Source organism: Triturus cristatus, chromosome 9, assembly GCF_964204655.1.
Source record: "Triturus cristatus chromosome 9, aTriCri1.1, whole genome shotgun sequence".
Lineage (NCBI taxonomy): Eukaryota > Metazoa > Chordata > Amphibia > Caudata > Salamandridae > Triturus > Triturus cristatus.
The window spans coordinates 1,248,650,696-1,248,676,853 of NC_140592.1; positions in this window are offsets into that span (position 1 = coordinate 1,248,650,696).

Genomic DNA, 26,158 nt, shown 5'->3' on the forward strand with positions numbered 1-26,158 from the left:
CTTGTCTGTACCTCTACTCCTTTCGGGGTACAGTAGATTGTGCAATTGAGCTTACACAATAAGTCTCTCCCCAACAAACAAACAGGACTAGAATCGCACACCACGAACTGGTGTCGATCCCTGAAGTTTCCTATCCTGACTGGAATTGGTTCTGTCAAAGGGCTAACTAGCCTCTTATTCGCCACCCCAACGACCTGTATACTTTCCCCAGAGAGTGCTACCCCCGGAATTACTGCTGATCTTATAGTCGATCTAGTAGCCCCCGTATCAACCAAAAAGGTAGTAGGGTGTCCGTCAAGCTCTGCTTCCACAAAGGGTCCTCTCTGATCTACCTCTAAGATGGCCCTAAGTATGCAGTCATCATCTTGGCCTGAACCCAACCGGGCCAGGAAATCTGTATCCTTCTCCTCGCTTACTTCAAACATGGGCATCTGAAAATAAGTTCGAGCTCCCTGCTGTATGTTCTGTATCCTGGGTGGCTGGGGAATCTGCACTTGCGGGATGCCGGTCCCCCCTTGCATCATTCTCGGTGTAGTCACCGTCTGTACCTGTTCCGACCCAGGGACCTGAGCTATCCCTCCCTCCATCTGTTGCTGGTTGTAGGGGTTCAAGGGACACTCGCGCCTCCAGTGCCCCACCTGGTGACACTGGTGACAAGCAGTCGTCTTTTTCAGTATCGCTACATCCATGCCTGTCCTAGGGTCTATAGGCCTTGGCCTTCCCTGACCCTGCACGTTCTGATTTCCTGCCTGATAATTTCCCTGTCTCCTTACCACTGGACCCCCATTCGGCGGTCCCTGAGCGGCTTGCATCTGTATAAGCAACAAATTATCTTTCATCTTCTTGTGTTTTGACTCAATTTCATCCGTGCAGTACCTGGCGTACCGTAAGATTTCATCCACGGGCTTATTCTGCCAACAGATCAAATGCTGCTGTATCATGAGACTAACCTCGGGCTTCAAACCCAACACAAACTTAGAAACAAACTGTCCCATATCTTTCGTTTCCAACTCGTCTAGACCACTGTACTGCTTAAAAGCCTTCAAGAGTCTCTCATAAAACTCATGTACTTTCTCCTTTGGTTCCTGCACTGTCCTGTCTATTTTCACCCAATCGATATCTTGGGGTGAAACCTTCGATTTCAACCAGGTAATTACTTTATCATACAGCCTCATCACCGCTGGCGACGGACCATTCGTAATCGTGTTCCTATCAGGCTCATAGTCCGGCCAATCAACAGCAACCTTGCACGCGTTCCACAGATCTCCTGGAACCACAATATCAAATAAGGTATTCAGGTCGATCCATAATACCTTCGAAATCTTAACAAAGCGCTCAACATGCTTGTACCATTCTGCAGGCTTCTCCCTGAGCCTGGGAAAATCGTTCGTAAATGATGCCAAATCTCCACTGCTCCATGGTACATGCACATATCCTCCATTCGCCACTTCCCTCAACGGGAAGGTCTTTGCCAGTAGCAACCCTTCACCCGGAGCTCCTCCTTCTGCTCCCTTAGAGGTCTTTATCTTAGACCATTTCTCCTCCCATTTATCAAGCGTCAGCCATGGTCGCATGGCTAGAATCAGTTCTCTGGCATGCGACCTTAACCCAACAACCCTTTTCTCCTCCAACTCCCGCTCAGTATAGTGCATCCTATGACTTCCTTGCAACGCCCTAGTCTTGGATAAATCCACATCATATTCTTTCGCCAATCCCCTTAATTTCTCATGTGCAATTCGTGCTTTACGAGTCACATCCTTCGCTACAAAGAACAGCTCATCCGGATTGTAGGATACTATTCTCTCAAGAGGTAGACTTCCATATATTATTTCATCTACCTCTGCCTTGAGCCTTACTATGTCTATCATCCCTGCTTTCAAGGCTCCTCTCAACACCTGACAACTTGCTCCACGTCTCTCGTCATATTCACATTCCGGTTCCTTCTCTTTCCTCTCTTCTGGTGCTTCTATAGGAGCAGAATAACTCCTAAAGTTATCCCGATCTCTCTCCGATTGGACCGCATTTGGGTTCAAATGCCTCTCTGACGGTACCCATGACCTTAAATCTGATCTCGATTCCATCAGATTTCTCGGCCTCACCGGTCTCTGTTCCTCTTCGCCCCTAGATGTATCCGATACCGCTACCAATGGTGTACTCCATTGTACAGGGCTAGGAGGTCGGGCCATTGTCCCTTCCAACCCGCTTTCCTCGCTTTCCCTCCTCGTTCTTTCCGCTACCTGTTCGGACCTCTCCCTTTCCTCCGATTCCGGACTATAGATCGACACAATCGGTCCAATGGTGACCGGTACCCTCAATGCATCCGGTAACCTCATCTCTCTCTCAATCCTCCCACTAGCCTCCGACTGACTCCGTGGGCTCTCTGTTCCAAACGAAACCAACCCTTCCACTCGAGTCTCGGGTTGAATCGTTACCCTTCTAGTTTCCCCTCTCTCACCCCACCTGTCATCTGCTTCCTCTGGATTGTACGGAGGTGGCCTCTCCTCCAACAATCTTTCCAATACTCCGTCATCAGAGTCACTTTCTTCATCCCCGTCGAGTCTATCAGTAAGGGATACAGTTTCTCTTCCTCAATTGCCTGCACTCTCCATCTTTTCTCCGCTGCATCCCACCTGGCATCTTGGAATGCACTGATCGATTTTCTCATCCTTTCCTGACTCCTTCCCTTTTCTTTGTCTTGCGCGGCTCTAATCCACGCATGTAGTGCTTCAAACTGTGTTGGTCTTGGCAAGGGTCTTAAGGACCCCATCACCGACTTCAGCTGGTACAGCACCGCTAGTCTAAATGAGCCATACCTCGGGAAAGCTAGTTCCCCTTCACCTTGTGTAATCTTGTGCCAATTCTCAATCCAAACTATGGTATGTAACCCCACATTCTTTGCCATGTAATGTGCTGGGGTATCCTCGGGAGGGGCTTCTTCTCCCTCTCGAGTAACCACATGCTTGTCGCCTCTACACAATTCTCGTAAAACTTTAAACCACTTCATGACAAACAAATTCGGTCTCGCGCTCTAGTTACTTCCTGCTCTTTAATCCTCCAATAACAGCGCGACTCACACCAACCGGCCTATCGCAGCATGACACTCTCTGACGTCACCTTCCTCCGTTCGCAGCAGTTCCCTTTCCTCGACACGTCTCACGCCTGCACTCGTCCCATTCATACGCTGAAGTAACCAATTAAGTTACTTCTCTGGCTGTCCGTCCACAGCCTCTGACTGCACGTCCACAGTCTCTCGAAATTGTTGACCTCGGCTGGCAACCGTCTGTCCCCGTCCGGGCAGACAGATCGCCTCTGATAGGTTACTAACACTCCGATCCACTCACAACAACCCACGACCAGCGTTAAGTTGCCATACACACACACATTTGCTCCCCCTATCTCAGTCCAGGTGATCGATGGTACCTCACGATCTCCTTTGGGTGGTCAACAAAATCTATCTCAGGTGTCTTCTACACCACAACTCCCGGGCTGCGTGCGCTCACAGCCTGATCTCACAATCACTCAACATACACATCAACTCCGCAAGACATCACACAACAAATCAACACCGCAATCTACAACATCTCGATTTGTTCATACTCACTCCTGGAACTGCTGCTTCCTGCTGTACTGCTACTCGTCGTCGATGCTCGTCTGCCGCCGTCGTCTCCCGCTCACCATCTGATGATTCACCATCACTTATCGTCTATGGGCCTCAAGGATCACTTATCCTTATCTAATCTAATCGTCCCTCGCTATCGGAAGTAACCATCCGTCTCTGCTACCAACTGCTCCGGCCCATTTTAGTATCCGTCAATTATCTACTAGAACCCACTCTGGTCGGATGGAACTTTTTACTTGCCCAATAGCGTGGAGGGACTGAACACAATTAACAAAGAATGCTTTCTGCAAATTGCCATAATCAAGGACTCGAGACTTAATCTCTTGGCTCTCTGGCTTTTATTATCAGCATAAAGATTTGAAGATACAAACTCCTCAATACGAGGCACAACAAGTACATAGGCACTAACACAAATGCTACTCTACGAAGAATCCGCATACGACTAAAAATAACTAAAAGCACAATTTCTAAAAGCATGAGGTAGAAAACTACCAAGCCAATGTCGATATTAGGGACACTGGACCATACCATCTCTGTCCCTACTCTGTACTAGATGGCATCCCTACTTAGCAATCCCTTGAGACCCTCAATATCGAGAAAAGGTGTCAGAGTGAAACTTCCTAAGAAGTCTTCACTTAGAGAGCTTAATCTATAAAAATGCCCTCTCTATCTCTCGCCTAACTCCTCTCCGCTCTGGGCTGCTCTGATCTGCCTCCACCCTCGGGGCGCTTTCCCTAATACAGAACCCCAAGTCCCAGAACACGCCCTTTTGCACCTCCTCTTCAGCCGGGTCGTCTTTCAGTAAATTTCCGTAGAGCGCTGTCCAGTTTCATCGTCCATCCGCTTGGCCTTGAGTCCCAGACACCATCCGCACTAGGAGTTACAATTGGCGCATTCCAATGCACTCCCATGTCTGGCTTTAGCTACATAAGTCAATTCGTGAACAAAGAACTTCTCTACTAACGAGCAACTGTCCTTGCACCTGGAGTGAGATCATGGAATGTAGACATACTTCACATCTTTTAACCTTGCAATTTACTACAGCCTAAAACCTCTACTAGAATAAATCCTCTTGGCCTATTGCCCTCGGCAAACATAAGAAAATACCAGGCCTTTCGCCTCAACGATATATGTGAATTCTGGCCACTACTTCGGTTACACAAGCATGCCTAAATCAGGCTATTGACATTTACGTCTTTCTTTTCATGTATGTTTAAGCTAAACAGTCTACAATCACGTATTCTAGGCTACACATTTTAACATCGCCTGGAGTTTATATACCAAGCTCTTATGCATTTCTCTAATACATTCACAATATGCTTGTACATAGCTAACACTTAAATCGATATAGGTTATACAATTCTTAATACATTGCACACAAAATACCTGAATTCACATTTGATTATATGCGGGTGCCAACTAACGATGAATATGACGCACCCCTACAATTTTCAACCTTTTAAGCGCTACATCAAATCCAATCATAAAGCGGGACTCAAATAACACAGAGAGGGCAAATGTCAAGATGCCAGAAAGAATCTCAATAGGAAATGGTGAAGAGGTAGTTACAGTAGAGGAAAGAACGTAAATATCCTCTATCTTGAAAGAGTTCAACGTCAGACATCATAAAGCCATCCAGTGGTGAATAACTGGGAGTCAATGAGATATAGTTGCTCAGAGCCGGGATGAGAAATTTGGAAAAGAGTAAAAGATATGGGTGTCATCTTCATAGAGCTGGGAAGAAAGACAACAAGGGAGATGCTACGAGAAAAAAGAAATTGGACGCAGGAAGAGTCTTGATGAATGCTGTCCAATAGTGCAGTGGCTGAGGAGAGCTTTGGGACCCAAGTGACTTAAGAAGGGCAATCAGAGAGACAGGTGGAGAACCATTTGAGGGCAAAGCTGACGATACCTAGAGAATTAAGAGAGTATAATAAGGTAGGGTGATCAACCATGGAGAACACAGCTAGGCCTGGGTGGTAAATTCCGTTCCGCTCGCGGAATTTGGGTAATTTCGCGTTCCACACAGAACGTGGAATTGCCCAAAATTCTGCGTTCTGCGGCTTCGCAGAATGTTTTGCTTGTTCGTGTTCTCAAAATGCATGTTTGCAAGATATTTCCCCCGAGCACGCAAACAGCGTACGCAAACAGGAAAAAAGCATTGCGAACAAGCAATTCCGCGTGTTTGCCGAATTTCTGCATGCTCGCAGAGATTTGTTACCGTTTCGCGGAGCAAATTCCGCCCACCCCTAAACACAGCAAATAAAGAGAATGAGGATGACTGTGACAAGCTGATGTGATGAATTAACTATGATTATAGGAGCCATTTCAGTGGAGTTGAGGGAAGGAAGTGTGGTTGAAATAAAGTAATTGTGCACCTTAGTACAGGAGAGGCACAGAACAAGACAGGTACAAATAGGACATTGCATGAAAAGAAGCAGAGTTCAGATACTGTATAACTATCAGCAGGAGAAGGTAGGTCTGCCATAGACTCTTTTGGAAGAGGTAGCAACAATGAACATTTGAAGGGAGGGGCTGGATATGAAGAGTGATTGAAAATAGACTGAGGCAAAGGAGAGAGCAAGAGGTTTGATGGTTTGTAGACTGAAAGGATAAGATGGAGCTCAGGGAGGATTAGCAGACCTCATCAGAGGGATAAACTCCGCTGATGAAATGGCCCTGAAATCCAAGAGCAGCTTGAGTTTGGGGACTGGAGGGGGTGCATGAGAGTGGGGGTGCAGCAATGAGTAATGTAACCGGGGTTCAAGGATGATGGTTATTTCAGGGTGATCCACACTGATTCACTTGGATCAAAGCTGTGATGGGTGTGCTGGAGGAGAGACTAAGCTGCTGATAGTTCTTTCAAGTTGTTCACGTGGGGTGGTTTTGAGGTGATGAGGCTAAGGCTGTACCCAGACTGGGCATTGTCGAGCGCCCAAGATAATGTGTCTGACGCTTGCTCATAAGGAAAGCATTGAAGACCTGGTCGGACTCCAAGTCATGGATGCTTGTATTGGTTTATCATCCATTGCTACTATCTCCCCTTAGACAGCTGTTGCTCTTCAGCATCAGGATACCAGTCTGGTCCCTGTGCGCTTTATAAATGCCATAAATAATAATAATATTAGGCCTCAAGATTTTGTGTGAACTTATTTTTCCACCATTTGCTGGAGGAGTGCTCTCCTCTTTGTTCCCAAGGAAGGAATGCTAGATTCGGTCCAAGCATGTTTGCGAGAAACAGCGGGGAGAGCGTGCAGGAGATGAGGGATTCTTAGTCAAAGCATCATCACATTGGCTGGATGACTGAATGTGTTGCCAAGTTGTGAGGTCCTTGTGGATGTGGCTCAGGGGTGCGCAGAGATAATCATGTTTACTTTTGGACACTGTGGTATGGCCTGAGGGGAGTGAGAGGGTGCGGGGGGAGATTGACCAGACTTTTTATGATGGCAGAGAGAGATGGGTGGATAGCGAGTGAGGAATTGGTCAGTGTATCGGATATGAGTACTCAATCCAGGAGTCTCCTCGGATCATGCATTGGTGTAGAGCATGTCTTATGTCTTGGGGAGTGATTGCTCAGGTAAGAGATGAGACAACAAGATGTTCTGAGGTTGATTATTAAGTTTTTGGTTAAAGTACCCAAGTGTGATGAGTGGGGCTGTGGGGGCATTCAAGGATACTGTCAAGGTCATACAACGATGATGCCATAGTGCCCAGTGGAAGAAAGGGGAACACACGTTGGCTTTGAATGGGGCAGTGATTGATGCGGTTGGGCATTCCAGGGTGGTTGAGAGGACAGGATAATGTTGGAGTAGAAACGGGTTTTGGTGATTTCTTGAGAAGAAAGCCTACTTCTCTCCCTTTGTGGTACTTGCAGTGTGTGCAGGTGATGTGGTGTAGTCACTGAGTGTGAAGGGCTGTTGGTATGGCAGAATCCAGGCCTCGTGACAGTTTAGGAAGCATCCTGGAGGGTTGGGGGGTGCAAGAGTGTTCAATGGAGGAGGACATCTTGTTACAAACGTACTGAGCAATTCATGAACAGGAGAGACAAATCACTGGGCTCAAGTCCAACATATTGAAAGGTTTGTTTGACATATACTCTAAGGGAACAGATGAGGTGTGACGTGGTGGATCTGAAAGAATGAAGGCAGGGAGCGAGTTGAGAAGAGGCTGAGTGGAGGTGTGGCGGAGCGACACCCGTTGTTTGATATTGAGAGAGTTGAGTAGAGGCTGAGTGGAGGTGTGGCGGAGCGACACCCGTTGTTTGATATTGAGAGAGTTGAGTAGAGGCTGAGTGGAGGTGTGGCGGAGCGACACCCGTTGTTTGATATTGAGAGAGTTGAGTAGAGGTTGAGTGGTGGTGTGGCGGTGTGACACCTGCTATCTGATATTGAGAGCGCGCATGAGGAGGTGATTTTTGGGCAATATTAAGATAGAAATAATAATAAGATGAGGCCAAATAATACAATCACCAGCATCATCCTCCATTATCCATCATCCTTCATAATAAGGAGGGTGGCTAGAAATGACATCAGACGCATGATGGTGGAAGCGACAGCAGCGCTGATAGTGTAAGTGACAGCAGGACTGTTGGTGTAAGTGACAACACCACTGATGGTGTAAGTGACAACAGCACTGATGGTGTAAGTGGAAGGACCGCTGACGGTGTAAAAGCACTCATGGTATGAGTGACAGCAGCGCTGATGGTGTAAGTGACAGCAGTCCTGATGGCGTAGGTGACAGCAGCACTGATAGTGTAAGTGATAGCAGGACTGATGGTGTAAGTGACAACATCACTAATGGTGTGACAACAGCACTGATGGTGTAAGTGAAAGGAGCGCTGATGGTGTAAGTGGAAGGAACGCTGAAGATATAATTGAAAGGAGCACTCATGGTATAGGTGACAGCAGCGCTGATGGTGTAATTGAAAGCAGCGCTGATGGTGTGAGTGACCGCAGCACTGATGGAGTAAGTGACAGCAGTGCTGATGGTGTAAGTGACAGCAGCACTGATGGTGTATGTGACAGCAGGACCAATGGTGGAAGTGACAACACCACTGATAGTGTGACAACAGCACTGATGGTTTAAGTGAAAGGAGCGCTGATGGTGTAAGAGAAAGGAGCACTCATGGTATAGGTGACAGCAGCGCTGATGGTGTAAGTGACAGCAGTGCAGATGGTGTAAGTGACAGCAGCGCTGATGGTGTGACAGCAGTGCTGATGGTGTGACAGCAGCACTCATGGTATAAGTGACAGCAAGTCTGATGGTGTAAGTGAGAACACCACTGATGGTGTCAGTGACAGCAGTGCTAAGGGTGTAAGTGAACGGAGTACTGATGGTGTGAGTGAAAGGAGCACTCATGGTACAGGTGACAGCAAAGCTGATGGTGTAAGTGCCACTGGATTTAAGCTATCCTGGCTGATGAGGGGTGAAACCCCGAAACCGGTCCTAGGATGACTGTTTCTGGTCCAGGGAGGACCTGGCATGGCTGTTCGGGCTGGACTGTTCCCATGCGGCACAGAGTTAAGGTTGATTTACATATGGCCAGGTCTAAACTGGGGCGGCACGGTGAGCAAAAGGATGATGGATTTAACCCAGATCTCTTGACTGGGGGTGAATGTTTTGGTTTGTTCTGCATTCCGTCCATCAACTGTGTGTCTTTTACTTTCTCACCCTAAGTGCCCCGGGAATGCCCAGACTTAGGTCCCAAGCTCACTGTGCCACTGGATTCAAGCTATCCTGGCTGATGAGTGGTGAAACACCGATACCCATCCTAGGATGCTTGTTTCCGGTCCAGGGAGGACCAGGCTTAGTATTTCAGGCTGGACTGTTCCCATATGGCACAGGTTCAAGGCTGATTTGCATATGGCCAGGTCTACACAGGGGTGGCAGGGTGAGCAAAGAATGATGGAAATAACCCAGATCTCTTGACTGGGGGTGAATGTTTTGGTTTGTTCTGCATTCCATCCATCAACTGTGTGTCTTTTGCTTTCTCTGTGTAAGTGACAGCAGCACTGATGGTGTGACAGCAGCATTCATGGTATAAGTGACAGAATGACTGATGGTGTAAGTGACAGCAGCGCTGATGGTGTAAGTGGCAGTAGGACTGATGGTGTAAGAGAATGGAGCACTCATGGTATAGGTGACAGCAGCGCTGATGGTGTAAGTGACAGCAGCGCTGATGGTGTGACAGCAGCATTCATGGTATAAGTGACAGAATGACTGATGGTGTAAGTTACAGCAGCGCTGATGGTGTAAGTGGCAGTAGGACTGATGGTGTAAGTGAAAGGAGCACTCATGGTATAGGTGACAGCAGCGCTGATGGTGTAAGTGACAGTAGCGCTGATGGTGTAAGAGAATGGAGCACTCATGGTATATGTGACAGCAGCGCTGATGGTGTAAGTGACAGCAGGACTGATGGTGTAAGTGAAAGGAGCACTCATGGTATAGGTGACAGCAGCACTGATGGTGTAAGTGACAGCAGGACTGATGGTGTAAGTGAAAGGAGCCCTCATGGTATAGGTGACAGCTGCGCCGATGGTGTACGTGACAGCAGCACTGACGGTGTAAGTGAAAGGAGCACTCATGGCATAGATGACAGCTGCGCCGATGGTGTATGTGACAGCAGCACTGATGGTGTAAGTGAAATGAGCACTCATGGTATAGATGACAGCGGCGCTGATGGTGTAAGTGAAAGGAGCGCTGATGGTGTAAGTGAAAGGAGCACTCATAGTATAGGAGACAGCAGTGCTGATGGTGTAAGTGACAGCAGGACTGATGGTGTAAGTGAAAGGAGCACTCATGGTATAGGTGAAAGCAGCGCTGATGGCGTAAGTGACAGGACTGATGGTGTAAGTAAAAGGAGGACTCATGGTATAGGTGACAGCAGTGCTGATGGTGTAAGTGACAGCAGCACTGGTGGTGTAAGTGACAGCAGCGCTGATTGTGTAAGTGAAAGGAGCACTCATGGTATAGGTGACAGTAGAGCTGATGGTGTAACTGAAAGGAGCGCTGATGGTGTAAGTGAAAGGAGCACTCATGGTATAGGTGACAGCAGCACTGATGGTGTAAGTGATAGCAGGACTGATGTTGTAAGTGAAAGGAGCACTCATGGTATAGGTGACAGCAGTGCTGATGCTGTAAGTGACAGCAACGCTGATGGTGTAAGCGACAGCAGCGCTTGTGGCGTAAGTGACATCAGCACTGATGGTGTAAGTGACAGCAGCACTGATAGTGTGAGTGAAAGGAGCACTCATGGTATAGGTGACAGCAGCACTGATGGTGTAGGTGACAGCAGCGCTGATGGTGTAGTTGAAAGCAGCGCTGATGGTGTAAGTGACAGCAGTGCTGATGGTGTAAGTGAAAGGAGCACTCATGGTATAAGTGACAGCAGCACTGATGGTGTAAGTGACAGCACCACTGATGGTTTAAGTGAAAGGAGCACTCATGGGTTAGGTGACAGCAGCGCTGATGGTGTAAGTGAAGGGAGCACTCATGGTATAGGTGACAGCAGCGCTGATGGTGTAACTGACATCAGGACTGATGGTGTAAGTGAAAGGAGCACTCATGGTATAAGTGACAGCAGCACTGATGGTGTAAGTGAAAGGATCACTCATGGTATAGGTGACAGCAGTGCTGATGGTGTAAGTGACAGCAGGGCTGATGGTGTAAGTGAAAGGATCACTCATGGTATAGGTGACAGCAGTGCTGATGGTGTAAGTGACAACAGGACTGATGGTGTAAGTGAAAGGAGCACTCATGGTATAGGTGACAGCAGTGCTGATGGTGTAAGTGACAGCAGGACTGATGGTGTAAGTGAAAGGAGAACTCATGGTATAGGTGACAGCAGCGCTGATGGTGTAAGTGACAGCAGCGCTGATGGTGTAAGTGACAGCAGCGCTGATGGTGTAAGTGAAAGGAGCACTCATGGTATAGGTGACAGCAGCGCTGATGGTGTAAGTGACCGTATTGCTGATGGTGTAAGTGACAGCAGCACTCATGGTGTAGCAAGTGTTTGTGAGAAGAGTGTCAAATGGGGAATCTGCCAGATTATGGGTGAGCAACTTTTATGCCTTGGATGTGTGACGTAAAGTTATCAACGTTGTGAAACATAATCAGGTGAAACTTACAACGAGTCTCGGCACATAGAAGGATAGGCCGGCCCTCTCTTTCTATGTGCGCAGACTCCACAGCCGTCAAGACACTACTAGTAAAATACCTTTGTGAATGGGAAACAATCGTCAATTTACACAGAAGTGTGAGTTTACCTTTGAGAATCAGACCCGTTTTGCGTAGTATACCCGCCTGCCTGGTGTGGTGCTGAAACGTGCCAGGGCCCTTCGCAGTGTGCCTGCCTGACAGGAGTGACGTCTGACACTAGGCCTGGGCTGAAGAACAACGGCTGGTGTGGAAAGGGAACATTATTAAAAGCCCCCAAGTTATTTATGATAGAGGATCCGTCCACAGAGAGCGGAGCTATCAATAGACATGTTCATATTGGCACAGTTTTTTTCTTTCAATTGTTATTATTGGATGTTACAGCCACGAGGCATTCTTACCTAGACAATGTCCATTTAGGCACCTGCCATATTTCAAAAGCGGTGTAATTCGCAATGAAGCGTAATTACAGTTAACACAATGTGACCCTCACTCTGTCCAAGAATTGGATGAGTATGTAGTAAAAGTACCTTTACGATACAGTGATTGACACTGTCAGAACCATGCCCTGCCTTTAGTCTCAGATCGGGAGCTCTCTATTGTGCCCTGATGTGCAACTCCAACTACAACCTGAACTCGCCTAGAGGTGACTCAGTGTGCAGTAAGCGCTATTCAAGAATCTAGTGTTAGATGAAAAACAAACCTGCAGAAGACAACATCTGGATGAAGAAAACACTCTAAGGAAACAGAGACACATTTACTGTGAATCATGGAGTAAAGTGTGTGTGTAACAGCGAGTGCTTCACTGCCTTGGATTCCCCTGAAGGGTTCTTGCACAGGTTGCTGAGTAAGAACTCACTCTGGGGCATATCTACAACATACTGCGATAAACATCGCAGTGCGCGTCAAGCGTGAATTTGCTTAACGCCGGCTATCGCCGGATATAATCGCTGAGATAACGCATTATCATCAAGCATATCTCAACAGCGATAAAAAATCCGGCGATAGCGGGTAAATGTGCAATTAGGAGAAATGTGTGTTAGCGACATTTCCAACGTTATTTTGGTGAGGAACGCTCACTTTGCTTATCATTAGAGATGCAAAGCTGGGCGTTAAGGGAAAGGGAGCAGAGGCATGGAAACTAGGGGTGGGCGGAATTTGCGAAAGCGACTTTCGCAAATTATCGCGAAAATGTTTAAAATCTCCGCAAACACGCGGAAATATCGCGAAGATGCGGAAGTTTTTTTCCCGCCCGTTCGCGGTATTTTCTGCGTGTTCGCGGCTCGCCAACTTACCCATGCGGTTGCTTGCGGGCGCGGCCATCTTGTTTTCACTCTTCTCGCGGTGCATGATCGCGAGAAGAAAGACGTGATCGCGCGACGCATGATGTCACTGCGGGCGCGAACTGTCGCGAGACAGCGCAAATGGCTAAAACAATACAACATCTCATGGAGAACGCGACCGGATCGGGAAAACTTGTCGGTGAACGCGGGGATTCAGGTAAGGCGATCGCGCGGGCGCGAGAATGTATTATTTTACAGCTCGAGAAAGAACCAAATTATCGCAAAGCTGCGGAATGCGGAAATTTTGACATTTCCGCGCTCTCCGCGGAACGGGGAAATGTCAAATTATCGCAAATTCCGCGAACGGAACGAAATTTTCGCCCAGGCCTAATGGAAACACGCGCTAGCCTGTCCATACTGATAGTGCGATACAATTATTGCCGCTTTTCGCCTGAAAACGGACGCTAAAGCGGCGATAATTGTATCGCGGCCCCTTGCTGATATGCCCCTTCGTGTGTGTTTGTAAAGTTAAGGACTTCAAAAGCAAAGCTCTTGAGGGGCCTGTACGAGAGTCTGGGGCATATTATCAAGAACGGCGTTAAAATTATCGCCGCTTTAGCAGCAGGAAACTGCGGCTAAAGTGGCGATAATGGGTTTGTTAATATGCCCTTGAGAATTCCAATAGAAGCTCATGTTCACACCAGAACCTGGGCTTCTATCGGAATTCTCTGCGGCATATTATCAAGCCCATTATCACTGCTTTAGAGGCAGTATCCTGCCGCGAAAGCAGCGATAAGTTTAGCGCCGTTCGTGATATTATGCCCCTCTGTTTTTAAATACTGCTGGCGCTGTTTCTCGGAGACTGCAGTCACAGACAGTCCCTTAGGGTTGTGTACTCCGGGCAGCACCTGTCTCTCACTGTTTACGCAACATTAATGGGCTGTCAAAAAGAGTCCAGGCCCCTTAAACGAGCGTCCACTGACACAAATTAACCACAGACCCCAGTAGTGGGCGGAGAGCGGTGTCACTCATCAGTGGCGGGGTGGACGCAGGAGAAAGGTGAGCAGCATACAGGGGCGGCGTTCCTACCTGGTGAGGAAGCGAGGGGCGATTCTGCCGGATTATTGTTTTCCTGACTGCTGCGGTCTGTCTTCCTCCTGCTCCCGCCACTACTAACGCGGATGCTGCACGGAGGGGGACTACCATCCCCAGGATCCTTAGCGGCGCCACGGGAAGCGGAACCCGAACACGCCCACTGCTCTTTCGCGCCGGGAGGCGCTTGAAAAACACTGCGAACCATCGTCAGAGCGGGCGGCGTTCCTACCTGGTGAGGAAGCGAGGGGCGATTCTGCCGGATTATTGTTTTCCTGACTGCTGCGGTCTGTCTTCCTCCTGCTCCCGCCACTACTAACGCGGATGCTGCACGGAGGGGGACTACCATCCCCAGGATCCTTAGCGGCGCCACGGGAAGCGGAACCCGAACACGCCCACTGCTCTTTCGCGCCGGGAGGCGCTTGAAAAACACTGCGAACCATCGTCAGAGCGGGCGGCGTTCCTACCTGGTGAGGAAGCGAGGGGCGATTCTGCCGGATTATTGTTTTCCTGACTGCTGCGGTCTGTCTTCCTCCTGCTCCCGCCACTACTAACGCGGATGCTGCACGGAGGGGGACTACCATCCCCAGGATCCTTAGCGGCGCCACGGGAAGCGGAACCCGAACACGCCCACTGCTCTTTCGCGCCGGGAGGCGCTTGAAAAACACTGCGAATCACCGCGTCGCGGGACCGCGCGCGGGTGGCGCCGGGAGAAGCCCGGGACAAGGGCGGGACCGTCTGTGGCCGTCCGGGGCCGGAGGAGGCCGGGCTGGGCCGCCCCTCTAGGTATTGCTCCTCGGATTAGTAGTGATTTAACTCCCATTGGCTATTTCCATTTTAATTATTATAGTCAGTCATTTCCTTGGACTAGAGTGTGTTCCTTTTACCTAGTACCGTTGGTTTTTAGAGAGTTGTGCCATAAGTTTTTCATTGCTTATTGTTGGGGGCTCACTAGAAGCATGGGGAAGCACTCCAAATCTATAGCTAGTCGTCCGATGACTAGACAGCTAGCCAACTCTACTTCTCAGATCCCTAGTCTCACAGCGATAGATAAGATGCTGCAAAAGACTATCGGGGTGGTGGCTACAGCCATTGAAAATACAGAAAAACGGCTGTCGATCACACCGGCATTTAATATGGCCCCCCCTTTAGATGGTTTGTCTGATTTTTCTTCTTACCAGGTGGATCCTGAAGCTATGTCTTCCATGTTGCCCTCATTTACGCAACTACCGTGCGCCCAGGCTCAAATAGATGAGCCAGCTCTAGTGGAAGAGGGGTTATCATCATCCTCCTTTGTTTCTATTGTGGCCCCCATAAAGCAGGTTAAGCCAAGGAAAAAACAAAACAAACAGAAACAGAGAAAAAGGAGATTTTTACCAGCCCCTGCTGTTGATAGATCTCCCCTCTTGGCCCCGATCCACCACCCCCCTACTTCTATCCCTCCGACCTGGGTGACTACCCTACTAATTGATCTCCAGTCCCACATAGACCAGTCTCTAAATCTTCTGGTTAAATCCCTGTCATCTAAAATCGACAGGTTGGTATCCTTAGTTAATTCCAAAGGATTTGGGAAGAAGCAGCCAACCCAGGACCCTAAGCCCATCTTGGGCAGTTCGGAGGTTGCTAGTTTTCAAGTAAATCTTACCAATTCCACCCCCCAATCACAGCCACCTTTACCCCCGATCCAGGTGGCCACGGATCTGGGCCAGCCTTCTATGGTGCATCCAACTGCCCCCTCCCTTAACGCTGGTCCTCATTTGTCCCTGACTATGCCCCGAGCCCCTACTGTCGTTTCATCAAATGAGCAGCTAACCCGCTGCAGGGATTCAGGTTCTCGGAATATAGACGGGGATGGATCCCGCCTTCATGTGGGGGGGAACCGACCCCTCCGGAGCGTGGATGATTCTCATCTTCTAGTCCAGCTTCCTCCGGAGGCAGCACCTTATGTGATCGTGCTTACAGGAGTTCCACCGGTAATGAATGGAAGGGGGGAATCCTATCTTGAACTAAAAAATAAAGTCATCCACTGGCTGTCCAAAAATAGACCACTGAAGGGAGTAGGGAGAGGGGAGATCCTTCATGTTCGGAGGGTTAGCTGGCTAGGGACCCGTTTAAAGGACATAGGGGGGGACTGTGTCCTGATTAATTTTAGGGACCCCAGAGTAGTAGATCACATTCTGGCGCAGGGAGGGCACCACAGAAGGGGTGCTATTGAGGCATCGCATTTGGGGTACTTCTATTCCATCTCCAATACTCTGGACCCAGCTGATTTACCTTACTTCCATCAGGCCCCACTCAATTCTTACTTTAACATCCCGGTTGAAAACCGTTTTGGTGTGCTTAATGCGGTGGACTGACCATCACATCTGAGTCCTCACAAGGGTGAGTTCTTGCCCGTGGGGGGGATCCAGGATGAGGATGTCTATGATATAATGACGATGGTGCCCTCGGTAGCTCCGGGTACGGAGAGTGGCCCTGGGCCCTCTTCCCCATCGTCCCTGTCCCCCAGCGCATCAGTGGGTTGTCTAGGGTCGATCCCCCTTGTGCATTTTGCTTCCCACAGCCCCCCCTCTCCCATCCCTTCGGTTGACAGCTCACCCCGTATACCTTCCCGGAAACCATTAGTTGGGTCCTGGAATGTGGCCGGTTTAGAGTCCAAACTCTCTGATCCCGAGTGGGGAGAGTTAATGGACAAATATGACATCTGTATATTCCAAGAAACCTGGCTACGGTCTATACCACGGAGGGTGGGTTACGCATCATTTGCAGTCCCAGCAGTCCAGGGGAAACGAGGGAGACCTTCAGGGGGGCTAGTTGTATGGGTTGCAACACACTTGGGGTGTTCAGTAAAGCCACTGGATCCAAAGTCCCCTGATATTCTATGCCTGCTACTAACCTTTCCTGCTAGTTATTCACTAGTAGTTATAAATGTATACTTGCGCCCCCAGCCGGTTCAGTTAGGTCTGTCTATCCTGGGCGCCCTGGAAAATGTTCTACATTCTCTTCCACCGGCGTCCCATAAACTAATTGGAGCAGATCTTAATTGCCACTTTGAACCCCTCCCAGGGATCCCTTCCCCCTCCTGCGAGGAGGATGAAATCTATCTAATCCCAGATCTTATATCCCATCCGGCCAAACGTCTTTCCCCTCTTGCCCTTGAGATTAATAGGCTTACCATTGCACACTCCTTGCGGGCCTGCAATGGTAGACTCTGCCCGGACGTGCCGAGGTCTTTCACCTTCAACAGAGCTGGGAGCTGTTCGACTATCGACTATGTTTTGGTGAACGTGGAATTCTGGGGCCATTTGGCCTCTTTTTCTATTATTCCACGGGTCGATAGCGATCACAACCTATTGTCTCTGGAATTGATTACCAATCTAGGTGGTAGTGAATCTTTTAGGCCCCAATCTCCAGTACATAGTGAGAATTTGGTTCTAGCGGCAGGTGGCAGACGGATCAGGTGGGAAAGGGTAGCGTCTGACGACTTAAAGCTGGCCGATATATATAGTACTGTGACCCGCTCCTTGGAAGCAGTCTTCCATCTTTTGAGTCCTGCTGGGGATATCCCGCAGTCCCGCTTTTTCGAACTCCAGACTATCCACAAGGATTTTCTTGGCAGTTTGGCTAGCTTTTTCTTTTATAACCCTACGGCCTCAAAACCAAGGCCCTTTAGGCCCGAGCACTGGTTCAATGGTACCTGTAGGCGGGCTAAGTCTGCCCTGCTAATAGAAGTGAAAGAGGGTACCTTGTCCAGTATCCGGGCGGCTAGGGCCACCTACAAAGACCTGATCAAGGAAGCAAAAGCCGAGTGGGAGGATCTAAGGTGGCAAAATTTACTCCAAGCTCTAGCAGACCGTGATTCGAGGGCGTTTTGGAACATTGTTCGATCGGGCACGGTAGCTAGTACCCCAGCAATTATTCCTAATCTCAGTGAGGAGGTTTGGCTCGCCCATTTCCAACCCCTCTTCTCGGCCAGTAACCCTCCGGGTAGCAACGATGCAGGCCTCTCACAGATTGATATTGCAATGGACTTGCTGAGCCAGGAAGAAATTGAGTCTAGCCTCTTTTCTCTCCCAGAAATCGAATTGGCCCTCAATTCCCTTTCAGTAGGGAAAGCTCCGGGGCTCGACAAGATCCCCGGTGATCTCTACCGAAGTGATGTAAAAATTTGGGCACCTTATATACGTGTATATTTTAATGCCATTTTGCAGGGCCTTAGAATCCCGGACACCTGGTTGGGTGCAGAAATCATACCCATCCACAAAAAATCTTCCCCACTGGACCCAGCCAATTACCGCCCCATAAGCCTGATTGATGTTCTTCAGAAGCTGTTCGCCCGAGTCCTCTTATCCAGACTGCAGCTCTGGATGGAGGATCAACACATCCTAACCTCCCTACAGGCGGGGTTCCGAGCTAAGGTTTCTACTATTGATCAACTATTTAGATTACTCTTGATCTATTGGAAGACAGTCAGCATGGGTGCTGGTAATTTGTATCTGATCTTTGTGGACCTTCGGTCCGCTTTTGATATGGTGCAAAGGGAAAAACTCTGGGCCATTTTGCTAGAGATGGGGGCCCCCCCCTACCTTTGCCACTTATTCAAACGACTCCACCTAGGCACCTATGCAAGGGTGAGATATGGGAGAGGCGGGGAAATCTCCAGGCCATTCCCGGTAGAGAAGGGTGTGAGGCAGGGCGTGTGAGGCAGGGCTGTGTCCTGGCCCCCACCCTTTTCTCCCTTTTCATCAATGGGCTGATTGAGTATCTTTTGCGCTCCGCTAACCTGGATTCCCCTGTTTTGGCGGGGCGTAAGGTCCCGGCCCTGATGTTCGCTGATGATACGCTCTTGTTATCTCAATCTTACATGGGCATACAGCGTACACTAGAGGCCTTTTGCTCCTTTTGTAAAATCAGGGATCTGGAACTGAACCTCTCTAAGACCAAATTTATGGTTTTTGGTTCTAATTCACTTAATTGCCCCCACCCTAAACTGGGAGAGGTTGAGTTGGATAGGGTTGCCACGTTTGATTATTTGGGGGTGACCCTTAATGATAAAATGAATTGGGGATCCCATTTGGCAAAGGCAAATCTGAGACTAGCCCAATCAGTGGGGGGTATCCTGAAGGTGTTTAATAACTCTTCGTGTAAACCTCTGGGCCCCCCAATGGAAATTTACAAATCCCAAGCCAGAGGAGGAGCACTTTATGGTGCTGAATTATGGGGATATTCTACCCCCGCTTCCCTCTCATCTATTGAGAATTCCTTTATCAGGAGATTGCTGAAACTACCTGTCAGCACCCCACTAATCCCTCTGAGATGGGATCTGGGTTTGATTCCCATAGAAGAGATTGCCCTGAACCGTCCTCTTCAGTTCTGGAGGCGTCTTTGGTCAACGCCCGAGTTGGAAAGCTATAGGTTTGATCTTGGCGACGTTATGGCAAGGGGAAAATCGGATAAGATCCCCTGGCTTGCCTACATAAAGAACCTTTGCAACCTAATTGGGATGAGGAATTTATGGTCTGCCCCGGAAGTGACCTGCCGTACACTTTCGAAGAACTCATTGAGGGAGGTTTTGAAATCTTTTAGGAAGGGTATCTTACTCCATTCCTCCCTGGGCAGGCTTACTGACACTTTTCTGGATATTAAGTGCAGTCCCCAATTTGAAGTCTTCCTAGACGTGATCCAACCTCCTCTGGCTAAGAAACTTTACATACAGTTTAGACACGGTTCGCTTCCACTGAGAGATCTTACCCATAGATGGTCTAATGTTGCAAACCCCGTTAGCTCGTGCCCCCTATGCTCTGCTACTTGCGAAACAGAGCTGCATGTTGTTCTCTTTTGCCCCTCATATACTATTGCACGGAAAAAGTGGATCATCCAGCTATGCAAGTCTAGGGGTCTTAGGGACTATAAGGAGGTGTTCAGAATTCTGAAACATGACACCACCCCTTTGGTGGTGTTTGCAATGGCTAAATTCCTTCTCTCAATGTGGTTTGCTAGGTCCAAATTTTTGTCTTCTGCTACTCACCCCCCTGATTCAGTACTACCTATATCATCATCTTAGTACTTTGAGGTATTATGTGTATATCTCTGGCCTTGGATTAATTTTAACTTTTTTCCCGTTTCGTGGAAAAGATCTTCTTTTTACTGTGTAAGTTCCATAGAACTGTCTTAATGTTTTAATGGATTCCACTCTATACAATGTTATTTAATCATGTTTTAAATGTATTTATGTATTTATGTCTTTTTATGGTATTTTACCGAAATAAAAGCTTTGACTGACTGGCATACAGGTGCCCTGGTGGTACTACAACCTCCCAGCTCAGGCTGGTGAGGTGAAGTGAATACCAGGCACTAACAAGCCACCTTTACCCCTTATAGCCCATTCAAGAACACTGACGTCATGGGGCCTTACCTCCAGGAGGGCGGGGTGGGGGTGAGGGGATTTTGGTTTTGCAGGTACTTTTGAATCTCTGACGCAGGGCGAGGGTGATGCCAAAGGGCAGGGTTTCGGTGTACTGAGAAGTCACAAACAGTATATCCCAAGTGTGGTTCAGATTCTGAGGGAAGAGCAGGGGGCGCTTCATCCAGGGAGGGCATGTGATGGGGGGAATCAATGAGCCGAATGGGGATAACAGCCCAGAAGCTATGCAGGAAAGGGAACCATGCGGCCTGCAAGACGTCGACCTCAAAAGCTGCCGCAATGTCACAACCTTGGTGAAGCGAGCCACAAACTTGTGTGCCTTAGCAGGGATCAGCAGTCACACAGCAGACACGCTCCTCTCATGTCACACACACAGGGGGTAGTGAAACACCCCTGCTGTTGGTCAATAAGCGGCCAGACACCTATGATCCCCCTCCTACTTCCTTGCAGACACCCCCCAGATCCATTGAAGCAGCCGCGGAGGACGCTCCTTCTCACACCTGGAGGCCAACACTTGGAAGGACCCTCCCAGCACCTCACGACCCCCGCATCACTCCACAGTCCAGGAAAGGACTCAAGACCTGGCTGTTCGATTGAACAGAGCACTGCCAAGCAGGTAGGAGCTCTAGTTCCCTGAGAGCCTCATGGGTGATTTGCAGCGCTTTATAAATCTTTGATTGATGGATTGACTGGATGGATTCCACCCAGAGAGTCCGTACACACCTCTCTCAATGGTGCAGGTACAATGGGCTGTGCGTCTTACTACACATCACTTTCACACCTGCAACCTCCACAACCAGGAGAGGTGGCAATAGACACCTCTGTTCTCCCCAAAGCTTTAATAAAATTATAAATGGCCAGGTTTTAAGAAGTACATGAGTACACGCCAGGTAGACCGGACATCCAATGAGATCTCAATCAGTTCTTGATCAATTACCTTGGAAAATTGATTCCCTCTTTTTTTGCAGGGACAACACACCAGCAAGATGCAGCAGGAGGGAAAACTGACCTACCTCTAATCACAACGAATTGTTGCCACGGGCAAATTGCTTGTTCAGGGCTAGCACTCAGCATATGTTAGCATGTGTTACACATTTGCTTTGTTTTCTTTGTTTGGAATCATTTGTATTTGAGCTAAAAACTTTCGCCAAACAAAATTCATTTACGCAGCTTGGGAAATATAGGTGAACGAAAGGAGTAAACGATGCACAGAAGTAGGCATATGCCATGTCGGCAAGACAGTCCTAATTTTCTCTGAATCTTTTAAAACTGTTCCCTGGATGTTCATCACTGGAATATTAATCAATCAATCAATCAATCACTCATTTGTAAAGAGCGCTACTCACCTGTGAGGGTCTCAAGGCGCTGAGAGGGGGGGAGCAGCTACTGATCGAACCGCCAGGTCTTGAGGAGTCTCCTGAAAGTCAGCAGGTCCTGGGTCTGTCGTAGGTGGATGGGGAGGTTGTTCCATGTCTTGGCGGCGAGGTGGGAGAATGATCTGCTGCCGGCGGTCGCTCTGCGGATGCATGGGACAGTGGCGAGGGTGAAATCGGGGGAGCATAGCTGGTGGTTCAGGGTGTAGAAGTCGAGTCGGTTGTTGAGGTATGCTGGTCCGGTGTTGTGGAGTGCCTTGTGAGTGTGGGTGAGGAGCTTGAAGGTGATCCTCTTGTTGACGGGGAGCCATTGCAGGTCCCTCAGGTGGGTGGTGATGTGGCTGTGGCGGGGGATGTCGAGGATGAGGCGTGCAGAGGCGTTCTGTAGTTTAGCCGTGGTTCTTGCATAGAGGGCATTGCCGTAGTCCAGCTTGCTGGTGACTAACCCCGGGCGTAGTACTCCGTTTCGCCCACGGAGTGTACGTAGCGCTGCCTGCTTCGCAGTTTTCGAAGTAGGCGTAGCAGGCAGCGCTACGCACACGCCAAGGCGAAGCAGAGCTGCCTGCCACCCGCCACCCGCCTCCTGCCCGCCCTCCTTTTAAAATAATGTAAAGCATGATAAAAAAAATTAAATATAATGACGTACCTACAGCGCGGCGTCCCGGGGCTCCCTCTTCGCCAATAACTTCTTTTCAGAAATGCGCATGCGCGGACGCCCGCACATGCGCATTTCTCGCAAGAAATACGCATGCGCGGGCATCCACACATGCGCATTTGTGAAAAGAAGTTGTCAACGAGGATGAGGGAGCCCCGGAGACGCAGCGCTGCAGGTAAATCATTATATTTCATTTTTTTATCATACTTTACATTATCTTAAAAGGAGGGCGGGTGGGAGGCGGGCGGCATGTAGTGGGGCTACGCGGAGCGCACAAGTGTGCGTAGATTTGGGCACACTACGCGCTGCTCCACGTAGCCCCACTACGCCCACTACGTCCAGGCCTGCTGGTGACGAGGGCCTGGGTGGCCGTTCTTCTGGTTCCGGTGGGAATCCATCTGTAGATCTTGCGAAGCATGCGGAGGGTGTTGAAGCAGGTGGAAGAGACGGCGTTGACTTGTTGGGTCATTGACATAGAAGAGTCCAGGATGAACCCCAGGTTACGTGCGTGCGTGGTCAGTGGGTGTCGGTGCAGTTCCCAGCGAGGCCGGCCACCAGGAGTCATCCCAGGCAGAGGGGGTGGAGCCGAGGATGAGGACCTCTGTCTTGTCCGAGTTCAGTTTCAGGCGGCTGCTCTTTATCCACTTGGCGACGGCCTTCATCCCTTCGTGGAAGTTGGTTTTGGCGGAGTATGAGACTATGTTGAGGTCGTGCTATTGGACGATGATGGCTAGCGGTGTCATGTAGACGTTGAAGAGGGTCGGGCTGAGGGATGATGCTTGGGGTACACCGAAGGTGATCTTGGTGGCTTCGGATCGGAATGGGGGAGGCGGACTCTCTGGGTTCTGTCGGTGAGGTAGGAGGTGATTCAGTCCAGGGCTTTGTCGCGGATTCCTGCGTTGTAGAGGCGTGTGCAAAGGGTGTGGTGGCAGACGGTGTTGAGGCGGCCGAGAGGTCCAGCAGGATTAGGGCCGCGGTTTCACCGTTGTCCAGCAGGGCCCTGATGTCATCAGTGGCGGCGATGAGGGCAGTTTCGGTGCTGTGGTTGCTGCGGAATCCGGATTGGGACGAGTCCAAGGTATTGTTCTCTTCGAGGAATCGGGTCAGTTGTCTGTTGACTATTTTCTCGATGACTTTTGCCGGGAACGGGAGCAGGGAGATGGCCTGGAAGTTCTTGAGGTCCTTTAGGTCTGCCTTAGGTTTCTTGAGCAGGGAGTTGATCTCTACTTGTTTCCAGCTTTCTGGGAAGGTGGCGGTCTCGAATGAGCCGTTGAAGATCTTAAGGAGTTGGGGTGCGATGATGGAGCTCGCTTTGTTGAAGATGTGATGGGGGCAGGGGTCTGATGGTGAGCTGTAGTGGATGGTGTTCATGGTCTTGATGGTGTCTTCGTCGTTGACGTGTTTCCAGGAGGTAAGGCAGCTGGTGTGACTGGGGGGCGGTGGGTCTGGGGTGTCGGCGGCTGTTGGAGAGGTCTGGGAGTTGAAGCTGTCATGGATGTCTGCAATCTTGCGGTGGAAGAAGGTTGCTAGAGAGTCGCAGAGGTCTTGTGATGGCGGGATGTCGTTGGAGCTGGAGCTGGGGGTTGGCGAGTTCCTTCACGATGTTGAAGAGCTCTTTGCTGTTGCGTGCGTTGTTGTCGATGCGTTCCTTGAAGGCGGTCCTTTTGGCCATTCGGATGAGTTGGTGGTGTCTGCGGCTGGCGTTCTTGAGGGCTGCGTGGTTGTCCGGTGTTTGCTCGTGGTGCCATTTCTTCTCAAGTCTTCTGCCGGTCTGCTTGGATGTCTGGAGATCGGCAGTGAACCAGATGGCTCTTCTGTCGGTGCATCTATTTGAGGGTTTCTTGATCGGGGCAAGAGTGTTGGCGCAGTTGTTGATCCATAGCCTGAGGTTGCGGGCAGCTGTGTCGGTGTCGGTGTGGTCGGTTGGTGGGTTTCGGGTGAGGGTGGTGGTTAGCTGATCTTCGATGACCTTGTTCCAGCTGCGGTGGGGGATTCTTTGCTGGTGGATGTGTGCAGTGGTTTTCTTGAAGGAGAAGTGGATGCAGCGGTGGTCGGACCAGTGAAGTTCGGTGGTGTGGCTGAAGGAGACGTGGCTGCTGGTGGAGAAGATGGGGTCGAGCGTGTGTCCGGCGGAGTGGGTGGATGTTGTGATGAGCTGTTTGAGGCCGAGGTTGGCGAGGTTGTCCAGTAGTGTGTTGGAGTTCCTGTCATTGGTGTTCTCAAGATGGCAGTTCAGGTCTCCGAGGAGGATGTAATCTGTGGAGGCCAGGGCGTGTGAGCTGACGGCGTCTGTGATGGAGTCAATGAACTGTGCCCAGGGTCCGGGGGGTCCGTACACGAGGGTTCTTCTGAGGGTGGTGTTGGGATCTATGTGGATCTGGAAGTGCAGGTGTACGGTGATGCTGACGGTGTCTTCGGTGTTGGTTTGGATTTCGAGGGAATTTCTGTGGACGATGGCGATTCCTCCTCCCGGTCTGTTGGTGCGGTCCCTGCGGGTGATCTTGTAGCCATCCGGGATGGCTATGGCAACGTCGGGCGCGTATTATTACCCACATTGGGGCCAGTGGAGTAGGACGCATGTACACAGCATTGCAACATACACCCTCACTCTAATGCAGAACAAATATATGCATTTTACAGCACAAATTCGCTGAGTTTTCATAGTGTTATATAATAGATGTTTATTGTTATTCAGCTCGTTGGTAGCCATGTTATCGGCCTTAAGAGGATGAAAGGCTGCGTGAATCTACTAGCGCCCCCAGGTCTGAGACAGATCCCTCCAGTGGGTGCTCTAATCCACTGGGTGATGAGACGTGCTTGCACCACTGCGAAACCACCTCCACGGGCACCTATTGCGGCTGGGTCTATAGACCCTGCTCCTGGGGGTGTTCCTCTCCTGGTGCGGAACACCTGATGGAACATGACATGTCCCATTCCCTTTTCAGCAGTTTTTTCCTCTGTTCCATGGTCTGTGTGGCTTACATTGTGGGCCACAGACCACTTCAAATTTGGTGGGTGGGTGATGCCTACGCATAAGTATAGTAGCATGCTTGCTGTGGCCTGGTTTGGCCTTGGCCGAGCTTGGTTGGATGTTGTGGCCTTCTTCCACGGAGGCCACCGTGCACTCACACACTCTCCATACACTCACACGCTAGCATCTGATGCTTAAACATCCTGGGGCAGATTTATGAGCCCCTTGCGCCACTTTTGCGTCACTTTTCCCATGTTAAAAGTGACGCAAAAGTGGCGCAAGGGGCTCATAAATCGGCCCTCCTGTCTCTCACTCACTGGCTTCTAATGCACTCCACAAGAGTTACAGAAACACGCTCCTCACTGATGACGTCAAACAGTCCACTGATATAGGCCTCGGACAGACAGGCAGTCATCCACCCAAGTACACCCACAGAATAGAATGTGATCTGTTCACAAATGCTCTTCGACGCCTCAGCGGGATCATGAAGCACTATATAAGTGCCACTAGAATGCACTGCGGCAGTGCGCCACTGAAACACAAATCACAGACTGTCATAGGAAGGAGGCACGCAGCAATGAACAAAA